The following is an 18,191-nucleotide window of genomic DNA, read 5'->3' as shown; positions in this document are numbered from 1 at the left end:
GTATTTTTTTTTCTTCTGTGAAGCTATTTAAAAGAGAAGCCTTAATTTTCTGCTCATCTGCCAACAGAAATCCCATCAGTCCTTGATTATCAAGTTGCTGACTGTTATGCCTGGGATAGTCATGACTTAAAGCAATAGAGAGCATCTGATTCTTGATCTTGGGGTCATGAGATTAGGCCCCACACTGGGGACTGAAAAAAAAAAAAAAAAGAAATGTTGAAGGGTTGAAGGTAGTTTCATTGCCCTCAGAGACAGACTCTGTCCCTTTGCCCTCAAGATAGAGCCTGAACCCTAGCCAGCTGCCTTGAAAGTCTCCCATGGGTGAATGGGTGCCTGGCTGAGCAGAGCTCACTCATCATCCCCCGTGCCTGATGATAGTGGCCCCAGATGTCACCGTTAATGCATTGAAAACTCATGCCTGCGTGTGAGAGCCAACCAGCTGGCTGTAGGGGAGCAGGCTGGGGCTTCGGGGAGCCACGTATGGTAGGGGACTTTAAGGAACAGTTTGGTCAGAGGTATCTTGGCAGCCCGGAGGGGACAGCATGTGAGCCCGGCACGAAAATAACAGAGCCTTGAGGCCTGCAGTTTATGGGGTGTTTCCAATAAAGGTGCAGAGCCCAGCGCCTCCCTGAGGAATCCCCAGCACGGGAACACAGCACACATTTATCAGGCCACATCGGCACTTTTAAGCACTTAGGAATATCCAGAAAAGGGGCCTGGGTGTCTTTTCGAGCACTGTGCTGGGCTGCTTCTGAAACCAAAGCTATATGGGCAGATTGGAGAGGAGAGGGAGCGGTGCGGAGCCAGGAGAGGCATTAAAGGCTCAGGCCTAAATGGCTCCTCGACGGCAGACAAAAGTCCGTTTTTTCCTAAACCACGAGCCTGGAATGTGCCCTCTGATGATGATTACAGTCCAAATCAACACTCCAGTGATGGAAACCAGGCCCATGTTCTGCTCACGGTGTCCAGACTGGGACAGCTGCAGCCCTAATGAGATCCAGAAGCCCTACCGAGCTCACTGGCCAGTCCTCAGGGGAGGGGGCACCTAGGCACTGTTCTAAAGGGCTCCTTGCCCAGCTCAACAGGTGTGCGCCAGAGTCAACCCCATCACACCCCTGAACTCCCTGCTGGAGTGACAGGAAGGGACTGTGGTACTGGGGCCAGAGCCTCTGGACAGAGCTATTCCCAGACCTCCTCCCGTGCCCAAACTGCGACTTCTCTGCCTGCAAATCTCTCAGCTTCATCTGGAAATGCGGGTCAAGTTTGCTCCCTTTGCACTTCATGGAAATGATGTTTCTGTTTGATCCACAGTGTAGCCCATGATGACGCACTCACCGTAACCTAAGATCGGATGGATATCCAGGGAGTGATCGCTCCCCGCCCCCCAGTCATCCCACCTCCCTCATTAAACACACACCCACATGTAATGGAACTGAATTCTGGGGGCCCTGCTTAGGAATTTACCGTATTTTTTAGTAACCCAAATCATGCTAGAGAAACTCCCAATATGCAGAAGGCCTCTCCACCTGCTGCCACAGCCACGTTGGTGAGAGACAGCCCTGGGGAGATGCCACTGTCAAGGACATGTCTACTGAAAGGAGCTTACATTTTATTTTATTTTATTTTATTTTAAATATTTTATCTATTTGACAGAGAGAACACAAGCAGGAGCAGTAGGAAAAGGGAGAAGGAGAAGCAGGCTCTCCACTGAGCCGAGTCTGACGGGCTGGATCCCAAGACCCTGGGGATCCTGACCAGAGCTGAAGGCAGATGCATAATTGACTGAGCCACCCAGATGCCCCAAGACCTCACACTTTAAATGCCCATGGGTCACTGTCACCTCTCAGTGGTCCCCCAGGTAGAGGCTCAACAGTTAACGGAGTGCACGTGGTCCTGGTAATGATGTTTAGTCCCGGGCAGGGTGAAGGGAGAAGGATGGCTTCACGGATCCTTTTATAGTTCGTAAGGGTGATTATTGGGTGTTCACGCCGTGGTGTGCCACGTGCCTCCCTCCAACCTCATTATAACCTCAGCACATTACCCGTCAGGCGTGAACTTGGAGGAAAAAAAAAAAAAAAGAAAGATGGCTTAACAGAGACGTCAGGGCAGAACATTTGTTCTGGTCCCCACAGGACAACAGATCCAGACTTGCCCTTATAATAAGCTGCCTCTTCACACAGCTCTGGGGACAGAGTGAGGCTGGTAATTAATTCTCCACCATTTTGGATGGAATAAGAGGCAGTGCACCAGATCCGGCTGTTCTTTCCCCAACACCATTATTGGAGCCATGGTCCTGAGGGATGGAGCCCTCCTGAGAGACTGGAGCCCTGCACATCACTTATCTTGCTTCATGTCATTGTCGATGACATTCTTGAGTGCCAAGGAGCTGCGATTTCTGAGCAAGAAAGAAAAGTGCCTTCTCCACAGCTTCAGCACAAAAGACAACCTTGAAGAGGAGACATCCAAGTGTGGAGGAAGGTACCGATTTTCCACAGTTAATATTGTTCAGGCTTTCTGGAGAAGAAACCACAGTACCGTATAGACCTGACTACACTCTTGTAGGAAGTTTGCTTCGTTAACTGGAATCCTGGCCTCTTTAAAGGGGAAGAACTCTCCAGATATGACTACAAGGCTGCTGTGGTCCTCTCTGGGGCACCCCACAAGCAGACAAGTCAACAAACCCAATCTCTTACTCACAAACAGAACGTGTGAACTTCTCCCTGCTCTCCAGCTTCACCCACAGGAAGTGCATTCCAGAATACACTAGAATATTCTAGAACTTCCTGAGAACTCTGGAATCTTTACTCTCTACCAAGCCTGCCCAGCTCTCTCCTCCAGAGCCCTTGCAGACTTTAGAATCTCCCACCTACAGATCCTTCCTCCACCATGAACTGAACTGGAGTTCAGAGATGGCTTGTACTTCATGTCTGTTACCTCGCCACTCAAATTTTTTTGCTACCAGTGTGTTCTCACTATAATACATTTCCATTTTCTCTAATTTTTAATCATAGTCCACCATGGACGTGTGAGAGGCAGGAGAGCCCCCGCCCCCAGTTTTGTCAACAATTTGTAGTAATTGTAGGACCTCCCTGACCCCCAGAGGCAGTTCCATGCTCTTCCTTTGTGTCCTCAACCTCAAAATAAAAGTTCACTACACTTTTTCACATTCTGTGGAGACTGTTTGATATGCCTTCACTCTAGAAAATAACACCATTTCTCGAGCACTTCCTACCTGACCGTGTTTAACATAGAATATTTCCATTCCCTTAAGAATTCTTTAAACTATTAACAGATGAGAAAATTAGTGTTCCAAAAGATAAAGGAACTTCTCCAAGATCACACAGAGAATGATGGAACAGTTGGAAACAAGCTTCAGTTGGGCAAGCCTGGGCCCAAAGTGAACCTTCTTTCCGTGGCCTCCTTACCCAGTCAATACCCTGTAAAACTGAGGTCTGGGCTCAGACTTTCCTTTCTGTCCTGGAAACTAACACTGGGACTGAGACGTTTCATGGGACATGGGCTTTTTAGGGCTAAAACTGGGACAGCTGGCCACCCAGGGACTGTGGATACGGGGACTTGGAGGTGGGCCCCAGGTGTAGAAGGTAGATGCTGGGGAGAGCAGAGCCAAGGGAAAGAATGCTCCCTGTGTGCAAAGACGCCCCCTGCAGGGCACACACTGTGATGGCCAGTCTTCCAACGTTGCAGAGGGCTGCAGCTTTAGTCTCCAGGCCAGAACACAATCAAGATCATCTGGAGGGAAAGGAAGGACTTGTCAATGGGTTAGAGACACCAAACACTGGAGAAACATCCCCAAGTTTTTCTTCTGTGTATAAGAATTCAAAGAAGCTAAAACTAGCTAATTTTTTTTTTAAATAGTCATGGATCCAGTGGACCCACCCACCTCAAATGACGACCTGAGAAGGCTTCCAAGTCCACCTGCCCCCAGGTCATGACCCGAGGTCCTTTGGGTGTCCCCGGTCCTGTTCCTGCCAACAGCTCCCATGCGATAGCGTCCCTCCCCCACACATCCACACACTCACTCTGCACGTGACCTCGTCGAAGTATTTTAGTTTCACTCTACATCCCTGCTCATGCTGTGGCCATGGCTCAGATCAAGTCTCTCCTTCCAGAGCCTTCCCGCCTGCCTCCCCACTGCCCGGTCACTGTCCGTTTCTGTCGTCCATCTGTGTTCATCTCACCCTCTAGGCCAGCATGCGAGGAGGGCCAGTGACTGTCTTATTCCCGGGGTTCCCAATATCCACCCCAGGGTTTGGCAAGCAGATGAGCAGTGTTTGCTTCAATGAAATGCACAGAGCGCTGCGTAGGGCATGCTGGTAATGAAGTCTCCCAACTTGAAAGGCACTCTGCTCCAGGCTGCAGCCACAGGCAAGTCCAGGTTTATAAACGTTAAGCTTACCGTGAGCCTCTAAACATCAGTCCCCGCAGCCATTGAGGCGGCCCCTTGGTTGCCATGGGAACCAGCCACTCACAAAGCCTCTGGGGCCCTGGAGCTCCACCCGCACTCCCTGCCGCAGAGCCTTCTCAGATGCTGCCCAGGTGCCACAGCCTCCCTCCAGCACCCCCTGCCCCTTAGGGTTGCCTTGAGCCGGAAGATGGAGGCTGGGTTTCAGCAGTGATCCACGTACAGCTGCTTTTCGGGAGAAATGCACTCAAAGTTGCAAAGCGAACAGCAGTAAGTGAATACAACCTGTGAGATAAAGTGGCTTTGCTCTAGGAAGCTGGTGTGAAATGGGCAAGAACCAAGAAGCAGGCAGATGGGAAAATGGAAAAGGGATCAGGTCTCCTTTCTCCCCAGTGTGGGGGTGGGAAGTCTGATGCTGGAAAAGGGGAGCTAAGAACTGTTGCCACCTGCCAGTGGTGGGTCCCAGCAGAGACTTTACCAGTTGGTCTTAGAAGGCAATCAGTGGAGTATTTCACAGAAGAGGGAACTGAGGCTCAGAAAGTTAACTGAATCCATGTTCATTTCTTCTTTCTGGGCACATGCTACCTGGCCTCCCTTGCAACTAGGAATGACCACGTGGCTATCCAATGGATCTGAGAGGAAGCGATGTGGGCCACTTCTAGGCAATCTCCCATACACGTCTCCAGACTCTGGTCCTCTCATGGCTGGCTGAACTACTGATGATCCCCAGGCAAACTTGGAAGTGACTGGCGACCTGGTAAAGATGGCAGAGACTCTGTTGGTCCAAGTCCTCAAATGAATATAGTGAGTGGGTTACCCCCCAAGTCTTCACACTACCCAGAAGTACCAGACTTCTAGTGTGATTATATATGTGGAGGTCTGTTTGTTACAAGTAGCCTTCCCTAACGGATACCACAAGGCTGTTCTGTCCGGCTTTCAATTTCCCTGTACCACATGCCACAGGTCAGGACTAATTTCAGGGTGACCAGTGGCATCCGAGATACACAGGCTCAGCTGGACAAGTCCAGAGATCTTGGGCTCAGAGTTGTTTTGTTCATTGTAACAGCTGCTTCCTATGCTCTGGAGATCTTCCAAGAAGCTGGCTCTAAGACAGAACACGAGTCGTCCACATGACATGTTCCCAGGGACATTATGGATTTCCTGCTTGGTGTCTAGTCCTTAAAAGTTGTTCTATAAATACATATTGGATGGATGGATGGTTGGATGGAAGGAAGGAAAATAGCTTCTACTATAGAGCTCCTACTATAGGGGAAGGAGTGAATGTTCTAAATATAGCCATGGAGTCTAACTGAGACACAGGAAGGTAGGTGAAGAGACAGAGCTGTTCACTCCAGCGACAATACCTACTTGCAGTCCAGCTGGGTTGAGGGAAGCAGGTGACCGGAGAGGGACAGGTCGGTGGGGGGGGGGGGGCAGCTGATGTGTGGTGTTAGTGGCCACTACCATGGGGGAAGGCTTCACACCCATCCCCGATCAGGGCTCGGGTTGCCATCATGGCAAATAAAAACACAGGATGCCCAGTTCAATCTGAATTTCAAATAAACAACAAGTATCTGTCCATAAAAAGTTTGGGATATACTGATCCTAAAAAATGACTCATTTTTCTAAAATCTTAAATTCAAATTTAACTGGCTGTCCTGTAATTTGATCTGGCAACCCTAAAGCAGGCCACCTGAGAAGGGATCTTGTAGGGACAAATGGAGGAGACACTGACGCGGCCCGGGGTCAAAGACCGTCGCTTCAGGGACTTAGCCTTCTTGTCAGAGTGGTTTGCCTCTTTCGAATAACCAGGAGGTAGAAGACCTGGAGCATCTTCATTTGGCCTCTCTCTGGCATTCTGGAAAGTATGGAAAATGGTAGGTGTAAATCAGAACAGGGAAGAAACAACAACATCAACAATAACTCTGGCCTTCCTCCACTGGATCCAGAAAAGAAATCCTTCCAAGCCAGTGACTGTTTATTAAATGTGGACCATACAGCCTCATTCATAACAGAATTTATGGAATGGGAGCACAAGGGGCCTTTCTGTTTTTAACCTTTAGAAGCAGTTTCGGTGTTTTTTACAAGATTCTTAAACATCATTCGCGTGTAGTTACTGTCGCTGTCAAAAAGCTGATATTTAATAAATAGTCCACTGTCAGCCCCAAATTCTCAGTCTTTATTTAGACACTCCTACTCTCCCCTCTCAGATTCCACACAATTTTAGCTTATCTTAATATTCCTGGGAGCCATGGAAGAAAATTCTGGAAGTTAAGGGAACCTAACCTCACTCCCCCACCCCCCTGGCACACTGATCAGATTACGAGTCTACCAGTAAAACCTCCTGGGAGAGAAAAAAGGTAAGAGGGCTGAAGGGGTGAACCAATCACCATCCTGGGTCAGGAGGACCGGTCAGACATCTAGTCCCCCATCCTGGCTGGTGTGATGATGCCTCATGTTAGTAACGAGATTCAGAGCTGCGTTGAAGCGTCACACCATGACAGAATCTACCATCACCATCACCCCCGTTGGCCACGTGTTTTACTTGTCACTGTCCCCTACTGGTGTCCCTATTTTTAAGGCTTGCCTCTCCGCAAGCCATTCTCAAGCAAGCAGCAGTCAGAGGGATCTTTGGAAAATGTCATTGTCCCATTTTAAACCTTCCAATGATTCCTCAGCCTTTTAAAGTATATCCAAACCCCTTCCTATGATCTACAATGCACATGACCCGACCCCTGTGACCTCACTTTCTTCTACTCTCCCCGACGGCTTTCACCCCACCCTACCAACACTGGCCTGCCTTCTGCTCCTCAAACACACCAACCCTGAGCCCTGCTTAGGGCTCCACAGGAACGGGCTACTATGCTTGAAAAACTCTTTCCCTGGGTGTTTGGCTGGCTGCTGCTTTTTGTCATCCAGGGAACAGCTTACAATTACCTTGGAAAGCAGCTTTTCTAGATCAGGAGACCTATAGCAAGTCCCTCACCCTATTTTATTTTATCACCACACTTACCACTAGCTCATAACTTTTCCTATATCTGCTGCTTGTCTCTGGATCCTCAAAATAAAACGTAAATTCCAAGAAGACAGAGACCCGATTTTTCCTATTTGACCATATCCCCAGTACCCAGCACAGCATGTAGGATACAGTAAGCTATCAATACATCTGTCTTGCAGGAACTTTCAAGGCTTTGTCACATCACCAGGCACCAAATCCTGACAAGACCTGGCATCATGAAGAAATCCTCATGAAGACAGCCTATACAGAGACTAATAGTACTAACAAATATTTCCAGGGCTTGTCACATGCCTAAGCACTTCATCCGTGTAATTGAGTCTCCTAATCTGCACGATAGCTCTAGAAATTCTATTATACATTATCCCATTTAACAGACAAAGGCCTGGAGCACAGGTGGGAAAAGTGATTTGCCCATGACCACACTAAGACTAAGGAATTGACTGGAGAACCCCAAAGAAAGCTGGGACCCCCAAATCCTGGGACATAAATGGGGACTGAGTCCAAGCTAGCTTCTGGAAGATAGTCCCTGGGAGGCTTTCAGCTGTCTATGTTAGTTGGTTTCATACCATTTGTAGAGTTCTGATCAGATGTTAGGAGGAAAGAGAACCTCAACCATGATTCGGCAAGAATTATGAGAAAGCTAAAGACAGAAGAGGAAGTAGGCTAGTGAAGACCTCAGTAAGCCACTATCTTCTGTGTCCACCCACCTCTCCATCTGTCATTCACTCAAGGCACTTGTTTTGAACACCTCACCACTGCCTGGATCTATTCTAGACACGTTTGTCCTTCAAAAGGCGGTTAAGAACAATAGTGGCACAGAAGCAGGGTGAAGGTGGGGCGCCTGGGTGGCTCAGTGGGTTAAGCCTCTGCCTTCGGCTCAGGTCATGATCCCAGGGTCCTGGGATAGAGTCCCGCATCGGGCTCTCTGCTCAGCGGGAAGCCTGCTTCCCCCTCTCTCTCTCTGCCTACCTCTCTGCCTACTTGTGCTCTCTGCCTGTCAAATAAATAAATAAATCTTAAAAAAAAAAAAAAGAAGAAGAAGAAGCAGGGTGAAGGAATATGGAACACCAAGGCCAGAATGCTGCTTTATAGGCTTCCTCAAGGGGTCAGGAAACAGGGAACTTCAGGTATGGGGACAGCAAGCGTAGAGGCCATAAGGCTTGGGAAGATGCCTGCTACATCTGGAAGATAAGCAAGAAATGGGTCTGAGACAGAGCGAGCAGTGGGGAGGGACAAGGTCAGAGGAGAAGAGAGAGACCTTCCAGGTGTTGTGAGGCATTTGGTTTTTACTCTGAGTCGATGGAAGCAATGGTTTGGCGTAACAAATTTAGAGAGTCCACGGCTATTCAGAGACCATGTGGGCACCAGCAGAAAGCAGAAACCAGCTGTGGTGTGGGTTCTGCCCCCTAGTGGACATTTGACAAGGTCTGGAGACATTTGGGGTGGTCACAACTTGAGATGGAAGGAGAGGGTGCAAGAGGCATCCAGTGGGTAGAAACCAGCGAAGCTGCTGAACCTCCTACAGGGCACACAAAGCTGCCCCCAGAGAATTACTCAGCGCAGAATGTCACTGGCACTGTGGCTGAGAAATCCCGAGTTCAGAGATTACCCCAATAATCTAGGCAAGAGATTTACTCATCAAATGCAGACTAAGCTCCTACGATGTGCCAGACAATGCACCGGGACCTGAAGATACCACAACCAAAAAAACCAGACAAGGTCTGTGCCCTCACAGAGCTCATGCTGTGATGATGGTGGGCGCTCAGAAGAGGGTGGAGAGAGATGGCAGGGTGAGGGGGGCTGAACTTTTTAAATGTCTCTTGAAGGCAAAACTGACAGTTTGCTCAGAACTGGGTATGCAGAAGGAAGACCCCAACACTTCGTCCTAAGCAGTTAGTACCAAGCTGCCATGTATTGAGATGAAGACCCCTGGAGGGAACCACAATTTGGGCTTCAGAGCAATCGGGGGTTGTGTTTGCATATATTAAGTAGATATGAGGGAAACTGGATATTTTAGTCTGGAGGGGTTTTTTTTGTTTGTTTGTTTGTTTTTTTTAAAGCCTGGAGGTAAAAAAAAAAAATTCAGAGATGAAATTTTAGAAATTGGCAAATGTAAAGAAGAATACACAGGGATTCGGTTTCAATGTAAGAACACGCCCAAGAGATCCTCACACCAAGCTTGAGCTCTCTCCCATGAGGAGGCTGGGGAGGCACTGGCAACAGAGGGTGAGCTGGGAACACAGCCGGTGGGCGGAGTCTTGCTGGAAGCCAAATGAAGAAAATGTTCCAAGAGAAGAGACTGGTGAAACCATGCTAGGTAGGTGCTCTCATGCAAGGAAGAAAATCCAAATACCACCCGTCCCCATTTCTAACACTATAAATTGTTCTGGTGAGACCATCAGAAAACTTGGTCTGCCTGTCACTGCCTTATCTGTTCAGTCTCCCCAGGGTAATTACTGAGCCTGTATCCTGATCAATAATTTAAACTGGATGTTGCATAAGATGCAAAAATGATTTATATGTAGTTTCTGTCCTCATGAAGGTTTCTATCTATTAGAGGAAACACAACATCCACAAAAGCGTCTGTCACATCCAAAGAAGGAATTAATCCATTGGTTCTCTGGGTATCTACTAAACTCATAGCATTCTTGTGGTTAAAAATATAGAGGAGAGGTAGCTCTTTCTGCCCACAGGCCTTGTCCCCCTGCTTTAATAAAACCGCCCGTTTGCACCAAAGACGTCTCAAGAATTTTTTCTTGGCCGTTGGCTTTGAACCTTAATGTCTGGGCAAAGTGTCTGTCTTCGGCTCAGGTCATGATTTCAGGGTCCTAGGATTGAGCTTCCCTGCCCCCCAGGGCTCCCTGCTCAGCGGGGAGTCTGCTTCTCCCTCTGCCTGCTGCTCCCCCTGCTTGTGCTCTCTCTGTCAAACAAATAAAATCTTTAACTATATACATAATATTTATATATTTATATTAATATAATATAAATATATTAATTATATAATTATATATTTATATTAATATAAATAAATATATATGCATGTGTATATATACATACATACATATATACATATATATACATACAAGAGAAATGTAAGACAAAAGCTTTTGTCTCGTGGAATTCACAAAGTAGTCGAGAGACTGGGGGAAACACAAATGAAATTTTTAGAGAAGAAAAAGGTAAACCACTACATTTTAAAGTGGGAATGCCCCAGGTGTTTGAAGGAGGAAACCATTCATACTCAAAGGCTCTCTTCCTGAACTCCAACCTGAAATGCTTCCCTTTTGCCATAGTTCACATACGTGTGGGGAACGGGGGTCCCCTGGAAGTTGGGGATCAGAAAAGAAGATATGAATAAATCAGCATCCGACCATGACGACCTCTGAGAAAGTGGCCCCAAAGCACATGGGCCACCCGCCGCCAGTTGGAGGAGACTTCTAGATGTTCGGCCTCAGGTTTACGCATCTCCTAGGACAGGTAGTGGCAGTGAAATTTGGGCCAACATGGAGCTGAGATAACTTGGTGTCTTCCCATTCATTAGCCTCCAGCTGTTATTTCCCCAGAAATAACTAGATAAAAGAGTTTTTGCATTTGAAATGTTGAGGCTTTGGAAAAATCAATTTCCACGCCATTTTCTCCCTCAGTCTGATATGGTAACCCAAAATACTTCTCAATTTTGCGTACCCAAACGCTACAGTGGGAAGTTCATGTATTTCTGTGTAATATAACCAAATCCTCATATTATCCTGTGCCAAGCTTCAGTGCTCACAGGAACTCTTTGTGTAAGGGGCAAATGAGCCTCAAAGGACAATCAGGCATTTCCCTGTTTTAGTCTAATTGCTGGAGTGTGGGCTGGGCAACGTAGTGGCCTGTTGGGCATGTGTAAGTAGAATATAGTGCGAGTTATTGTAAAATTCATATGTCTATTTTCTGTACGAATTTCAAATAATTTTAAGATAAATGTGTATGACTTGAGTAGAGAAGGGATCAGAGAAACCATGTATTCTCTTTTGTGCTAATTCCTGAAATACTATTTCATTACAACTCAAGATAGCTCAGAAGGAAGATGGAAGGAAAATTATTTCAAGAAAATATCTACATCCTCTATCTCCTCTCCTCTTCTTTCTTGAGTCAGTTTGCTTTAGCAACAGTAAGATATTTCAATTATCTGCTCTGTCAACACCCCACCAAAGCCAAAGGAAACATGATCATTTTACTCTGGTCCAAATAAATACGGGAGTAGATTATTTTTTTCAGGCAGCAAAGGACCATAGAGTTAGAAATTACCTATAACGTCTGGAAGGCTTATACGGCCATTTCTGGAAAATTCTTTAAAGTCTCTTTTTTTTTTTAACAAAGAAACGATTAAAAAAAACATATTTCTAGTTTTCACAGTTGAGCCATCCTGTTCTCTTTGAGCCCAGTTCTAAATTGGAAAATTCAGAAAAATAAATTATAAATACATAAGATCAATTGATTTCTTATAAATGCGATTTTTCTTACCTGACATGTTTTCCATAAATTAGGATAATGTTGCTATGTTTTTAGATTAAAAGACCCAGTTCAATATGTCTGTCCGCGGAAGAGGAAATGAAACATCTGCTTCGAGCTTCCATTAGGTAGATGACTTATGATAGACAGCAGTCAAGCAAGGCGTCTGGATTCTGATGGTGCTGGTTTAGATCACGGTGCTGAAAGTCTTCGGGAATCCAGTATGAGTCATGGATCTTACCATGGCCTTCCCCACCCTCCAGCCCCAGGAACAACATGAATGATAAGGATGCCCACATGCAAAATCCTGAGGATAATTTCAGGGTTTTCGAGCTTCCTCACCGGCAAGGAGCAGATCTGTATGCCACATCCATTAGCTTCAGGCTGTTTGATCTGGGCCAGATGACTTGCTCTCTTTTAGTTTCACTTTCTCCCTTTGTAAAAAGGGCGTGTAATAATGACATCTCCTTCATCGGTTTGTTCTGAAGGTTAAATGGGAAGATATATTGGGCCCCTTGGCACAATGCCTTTCCCATCACGACAGCTGGCTATTGTTAGCTGTCATTTTCATGCTTGGGCCATGAGGTTAAGATTCTCTGGTTAAAAAGAATAATATAGGGCACCTGGGTGGCTCAGTCATTAAACCTCTGCCTTCAGCTCCGGTCATGATCCCAGGATCCTGGGATGGAGCCCCGCATCAGGCTCCCTGCTCGGCGGGAAGCCTGCTTCTCCCTCTCCCACTCCCCTTGCTTGTGTGTTCCTTCTCTCCCTGTGTATCTCTCTGTTCAATAAATAGATAAATTTTTTTAAAAAAGAATAATACAGGTACTTGATACTTTATTAATGCCATTTTTCCAAAAAAATCCAAATTACAGGTTTTATGCAATAACTGCTAAAAGGCTGGATTTACTTTACAATGTTCATTATTTACTTTAAAATAGTTTGACATTGAGCATGAGAGCATGAGTTTGTATTAGTGGGAGCCTCAACACTAGGGGCATTTAGTTGCCCTTAGAAATTCAAGGGCAGTGGAGAAATTCAGCCTCCAAGGGTGGTAAGATGGGATGACATCAGAAAGACATCAGCTCTGCCGATCTCAATAGCCACCTGAGGCTTTGAAAATTAGGATAGTGAGTATCAGAAGTGAGTTTCTATTGGTGAAGTGAGAGGCTTAAGGCTTGCTGGTGTACGTGGTGAATATCCAAAATAGGCTCTCAATGTTAAAATGAAAGGTATTCAAGTTTTGAGGACTGGGTAAATGTTGGGAAGGTGCTCCCCAGCCCATGCGTGAACGGGCTTAGGGATCCAGTGAGGCCTGAGTTCATGTCCATAAGGATGGCATTGAATGTTGTTGCTTATGCCTCCAGGGAAGCTTTTAGACAAGAGGGGGAATCCTCAAGTTCACAGTTGTCTGAACTGTCCTGAGCCTGGTTCCTAAAGGAATGTTTGTTTAATATAAAATCTGAATCTGTGGCCAAATTTGATCTGAGAATCGCTTTCTTAATAAGGAGATAATGAGGTCGACGACATAGCTAATTCTCACCTGCCTTAAATGTCCCAGTCCCATCAGATGCCCCCAAATTACCCATGAGTTGTGGTTGGACCTTTTGGATAAAGTCAGTTCACAATGACTTTAAAATAAGAGACTTCAGTTTGGATCCAGAATGTGCTCCTTCCTAGCTCTTTGACCTTGGGCAAATGTCCTCACGAGGGGGTTATTAGAGGATTAAATAAGATAAGCCCTACAAAGCACAGTAATAAAAGCATGGTCCTAGTTACTATTAAGTGTTTAGGGATTCTCATTTCTCCTAATTATAAGTGGCTTTTCAACGTCCCTTAGTTTTCATTTTCCTCCGTGATTTAGACGGAATTATAAGTCAAAACTGTCCACTCGTATGCTCTTGTAATCTATGTTGCTCTGGTGATTCCTCTACCCCTCTGACTGCTTACTGCCTCCTTAGAATAAATGTTCCTCAAGGGCAATCTTTTCTCTCTTTGTCACTATCTATGCCCAGAACCTAGCCTTAGGCCTGGGCTATGGTATGGGACACTCCAGGAATTTAATTACACAGTGATTCTCTTCTCACCCAGGCTCCAAACCAGTTCTCTTTTATTCTTCTTGCCTTTTCCCTGCTCCCATGCAACCACTCATGCTCCCTCTTTGTTGTTTATTCATGGTGTTATATCTTTCACTCTCTTCTCCATCTGTTCCTCCACCATCTTAGTCTGGGCTTAGTCTGGGCTCCATCTTGCATTTAAACCATTGAAATTTTCACCTACCAATGATCTCCAGTTTGTTCCTCCTCCCCCATCTAGCTATTTCCTTTCTTCAACTGTCTTGAACGAAGCTGCCAGATTATTCTATTAAAATCATGCTTCACACAAGTTATCATTCCCTCAAAAACAAAAACAAACGCTTTCAACAACTCTCTACTGAAACTATCCAAATCCCGTAGGCTGGCTGGCAACTGAAGCTTCCATGCTCCAACCCCATGGCCCTTTCTTTTGGGCAATCTTTCACTCCATTCGAAATGGTCTGCTCATTATCTCCTATTGATCTCTGTGTTCGTAGTCCAGCACTTCTTAAATCTTCTCACCAGTCTCCCTAAATTACAGAGTAGGTTGACTCAAGTACATAGTGGGAGAGATTACTTTCAAGTCTTGTGTTTTATATTTATAGCCATATTAATTTTGCATATGAATTTTGCACATATCTCTTAGTGGTAGAAGATTCTTCTGATGTTATGCTCTAAAATGCTTCCTACAGGAGCGCCTGGGTGGCTCAGATGGCTAAGTGTCTGCCTTCTGCTCAGGGCATGATCCCAGGGTCCCGGGATGGAGCCTGGCATCAGGCTCCCTGCTTGGCGGGGAGCCTTCTTCTCCCTCTCCTTTGACTGCTCCCTCTGCTTGTGCTCTCTTGCTCTCTCTGTCAAATAAATAAATAAAATCTTAAAAAATAATAATAAAATAAAACACAAAATGCTTCCAACAAAATAAAAAAGTAATAAAAGTAATAAGTAATGGTTACATTTTAATTTAATTTTTAGCACCTTATCAAGGTCAGAAATTTATTTAACTTGTTTCCTGGTAACACGCTATTTGAGAATCCCTCACTGAAGCAATGTGGAACATTCTAGAAGAGTACCCAAGCAATTCTTGACTTCCTTTCCCTGTCTGGCCTCTCCCATTTAATTCCTCAATAACTGTCTCAGCACAGGGGAAGAGTGAAGACAGGAAACTCAAGAGAGGAAGGGCTTCGAAACAATGGGTTACAATTGATGAGGTTCAGGCATTAGCTATGTTTACCACGGTCCTCATCAACCCAGGTGATTGAAAGAGAGAGAGAAAGGATTTGTCAGCTGTGGGTTTTGTCTTCTCAGTAGGCAAGAACGACGCACACAGGTGCGTGTGCACAGACTTTCCCCAGCAACCGCCTCCTCCATCAGGCATTTTGTTGAGGGAAGTTACAGGCACTATCCAGCCCCATGGTGTCAGTCGCATCAAGCAGCACTCTTTCCATTCCAGCTGATGCACTGATAAGTTTAAATATGATTGGGAGAGCGGAGGAGGCTGTGCGCCCCCAGTGGGCGTGGCTCTTGGGCTCCCCATGAGAACAAACGTTTCCAGACAGTGGCTGTGGCCTCCTTCTGGTTGCCATAGTGCTGACATCAAGGACGCAAACCTGTATGCAGGAAAGAAGTCATCCTGCACCACTTGTTCAGCCTTACGCCATCCTGTTTACTGGCTGAACAGATATATATTAGTTTGAGTTCTGAGAAGGCTTATATTTCAGTATGTTTACGTAATGGCTTCCAGTCTATTCATAACAAGTCCGTTTTAGCAACAGTCTTCAACTGTTAAGGCTAGTTTCTGTTAAAAATTGTTTCTAAAAATTATAAGAGAGACAGAGGGGTTGCTTTCCTATAGATAGACCTTCTAATATTCTTGAAGCCTATGATGACTTCTTTTAGGCAAGTAGGAATGTGCCCGTTTGCAGGGCAGCGGGAAATTCTAATGCATATTCTCCATACAGACATTCCTGCTTTACCTATCAGCATGACATCTGAGTGCTTAGGAGGGGATAACAAGAAGAACGGAGGATAAACTTCTCCTGGGACTCTGGTCTATTGGTGTGCCAAGCCAAATTTTTAATTTGGAGAGCAATTCTGCAGAAAATGAACAGAAACTGCTATCTAAACATTTTAATAAGAATAAGCCCCCAGGCCAATATGCAGTCGAGTGCACTGCTTTCTAGTAATTTCATTTATACAACAGCTCCACAAGCTGTTTCTCTCTCCATATTCAGATAACCCTCGCCTCTAGGGTGACCGTAAAAATGATATTTTAATAATGTGCCACATCTGTGATCAGAAATACTTAATGAAACACTCTTGTGATCCTATGGTAACAAGCTTCAAAGAATTCTTTCCAGATTTAGACAGGACCAGTTAGGCTTTTTACGGTAACTTTCATCGGCACATTTTTTCCCAAGGTTGTCTGCAAGAAATCATACCTAAAGATAAGTGCTCAGGGTGAGGTCCAGCATTTATTTCGTCTGCAAGGGCTTGCTGGCTCCCACAGAACTTCTAGATCAATAGAAATATAATGCGAGCCATGTACGTCGCTAAAATTTCTAGTAGATCCAGAAAAGTACAAAGAATCAGGTGAAATTTATTCCAATAATAGATCTTATTTAATGCCTATATCCATGACAGTATCATTTCAATGGGTAATCAAGAAGAAAACATTATGAATGAGACACTTAACGCTTTCTGTATTCAGTCTTCGGAATGTGGTGTGCATTGTGCGTTTATGGAACATCTCAATTTAGAGTAGCCACCTTTCAAGGTCTGGGAGCCACCATAGTAGGGTGATGCGGCTGTAAAATAAAAAGCTACTGAAGGAGTGGTCTTCAACCATCTGCATCAGGAAAATCCAGAGAATCTTCATCAGAATGTGAATTCCTAGGCCCCTTTCCTAACCTACCATATCAGGGGTGGCATTAACGGTTTCCAGAGTTGGAGTTTTGCTTACTCAAATGTAAGATTGTCCACGAGGCTGCCTGTCCCAAATTAGCTCATAGCCCCTGAGCAAACACCACTATGACCTCCCCCCACACAGTAGACAGAAGCGCACAACTCATTCTCGTCTTCTATTGGCTCATTCGGTGTGTGCGTGGAACACTTATTATCTGCCTAGTTCTGTTCTATGCCATAGGGCTAGAATGATGAGAAACGCAGACCAAATCCCTGCCCTTTGGAAGCTTCTAGCCCTAGCGCAGGAGATAGACAGTAAACAAGTAGAGGACTAAATAAGAGGTCTAATTTCAGGTGATGGAGAAGACAAAGTAAAGTAAGGCTAGGAGACAGTGGGCGGGGCAGAGGAAGGATTGCTTTTCTAGGCAGACACAGTGTGCTGGTCTTGGAGGGCTCTGTGAGGAGGTGACCACTGGTAGACTCTGAATGCGAGGAGGGAGGGAGTCCCAGAGCACTTGGGGGAAGAGCTCTGCATTAGAGCCAGCAGCTAGAAAGTCAGCAGGGCTGGAACTGAGTGAGTGGAGCGGGAGAGCGCCAAGAGGAACACAGCCACCAGCTGCATGGGCCCTGGAAAGCCACATCAAGGCATTTGGGGTTTATCCTTAGAGCAATGAAAATGCCCTGGTGGGTTTCAAGCAAGGGCATGTGACATAATCCCCAATGGAGGTGGCTATGGAAACTGTCCAGGAGAGTCATGTCAGCTCAGACACGAACAGCAATGGGACTGTGAGTTGAGTAGAGCTGGTGGTATTTGGTAATGGATCGGCTGTGGGGAGGAAGACAGGGAGGCGTGGAGGGACAGCATGTTCTTTTGGGGCCTGAGCCACTGCGTGATGGGTGGGACATTGACTGACAGTGATAAGCATGGGTGGAGGGCGAATGAAACAAACTACTTGCAGATTATCTCTTTCCGATCTGGGAGAGTCCCATCATGAAAATAGCCCATTTTGGTCAAAACGGGAAAGGAGGGGGAAGTTCATGTATTTTTGTGTGTGTGTGTCAGCTTCATCTGCCCTTTCACTGTCCTGTTTCCCACAGGAGATATAAAAGATTAGGAAGCTTCCCTGCTTCCAAGACGTTGGAGGAGACTGCAGCCTCCTTCCTCACAGAATTCTCACCCAAGTGTTCTCACACACACACACACACACTCCACCCTGCTTCTGCCCAGAAGACCCACAGTCTCACTATCCCTCCAGCTCCCTTTGGATCTTCTGAGACTGGA

The 18,191-nt window shown here is 45.9% G+C and overlaps 1 long non-coding RNA gene and 1 other non-coding gene across 2 annotated transcripts; one reads left to right on the top strand and one right to left on the bottom strand.

Moving 5' to 3' along the window:
* Nucleotides 1–1,683: 1,683 nt before the first annotated feature.
* On the bottom strand, nt 1,684–12,316 carry LOC123955955. Its single transcript, XR_006821474.1, has 3 exons — nt 11,946–12,316; nt 4,041–6,281; nt 1,684–3,750 (listed from the first exon to the last, which is right to left on the bottom strand). It is a non-coding gene; the product is annotated as an uncharacterized LOC123955955 (long non-coding RNA).
* LOC123925406 lies at nt 1,948–2,051 on the top strand. The gene has a single exon (XR_006814999.1). It is a non-coding gene; the product is annotated as a small nucleolar RNA U13 (small nucleolar RNA).
* Nucleotides 12,317–18,191: the final 5,875 nt, after the last annotated feature.

The sequence above is a fragment of the Meles meles genome, chromosome 14 (assembly GCF_922984935.1).
Source record: "Meles meles chromosome 14, mMelMel3.1 paternal haplotype, whole genome shotgun sequence".
Lineage (NCBI taxonomy): Eukaryota > Metazoa > Chordata > Mammalia > Carnivora > Mustelidae > Meles > Meles meles.
Note: the sequence above shows the minus strand (reverse complement) of the source record. Positions and strands in the feature narration are given on the sequence as shown.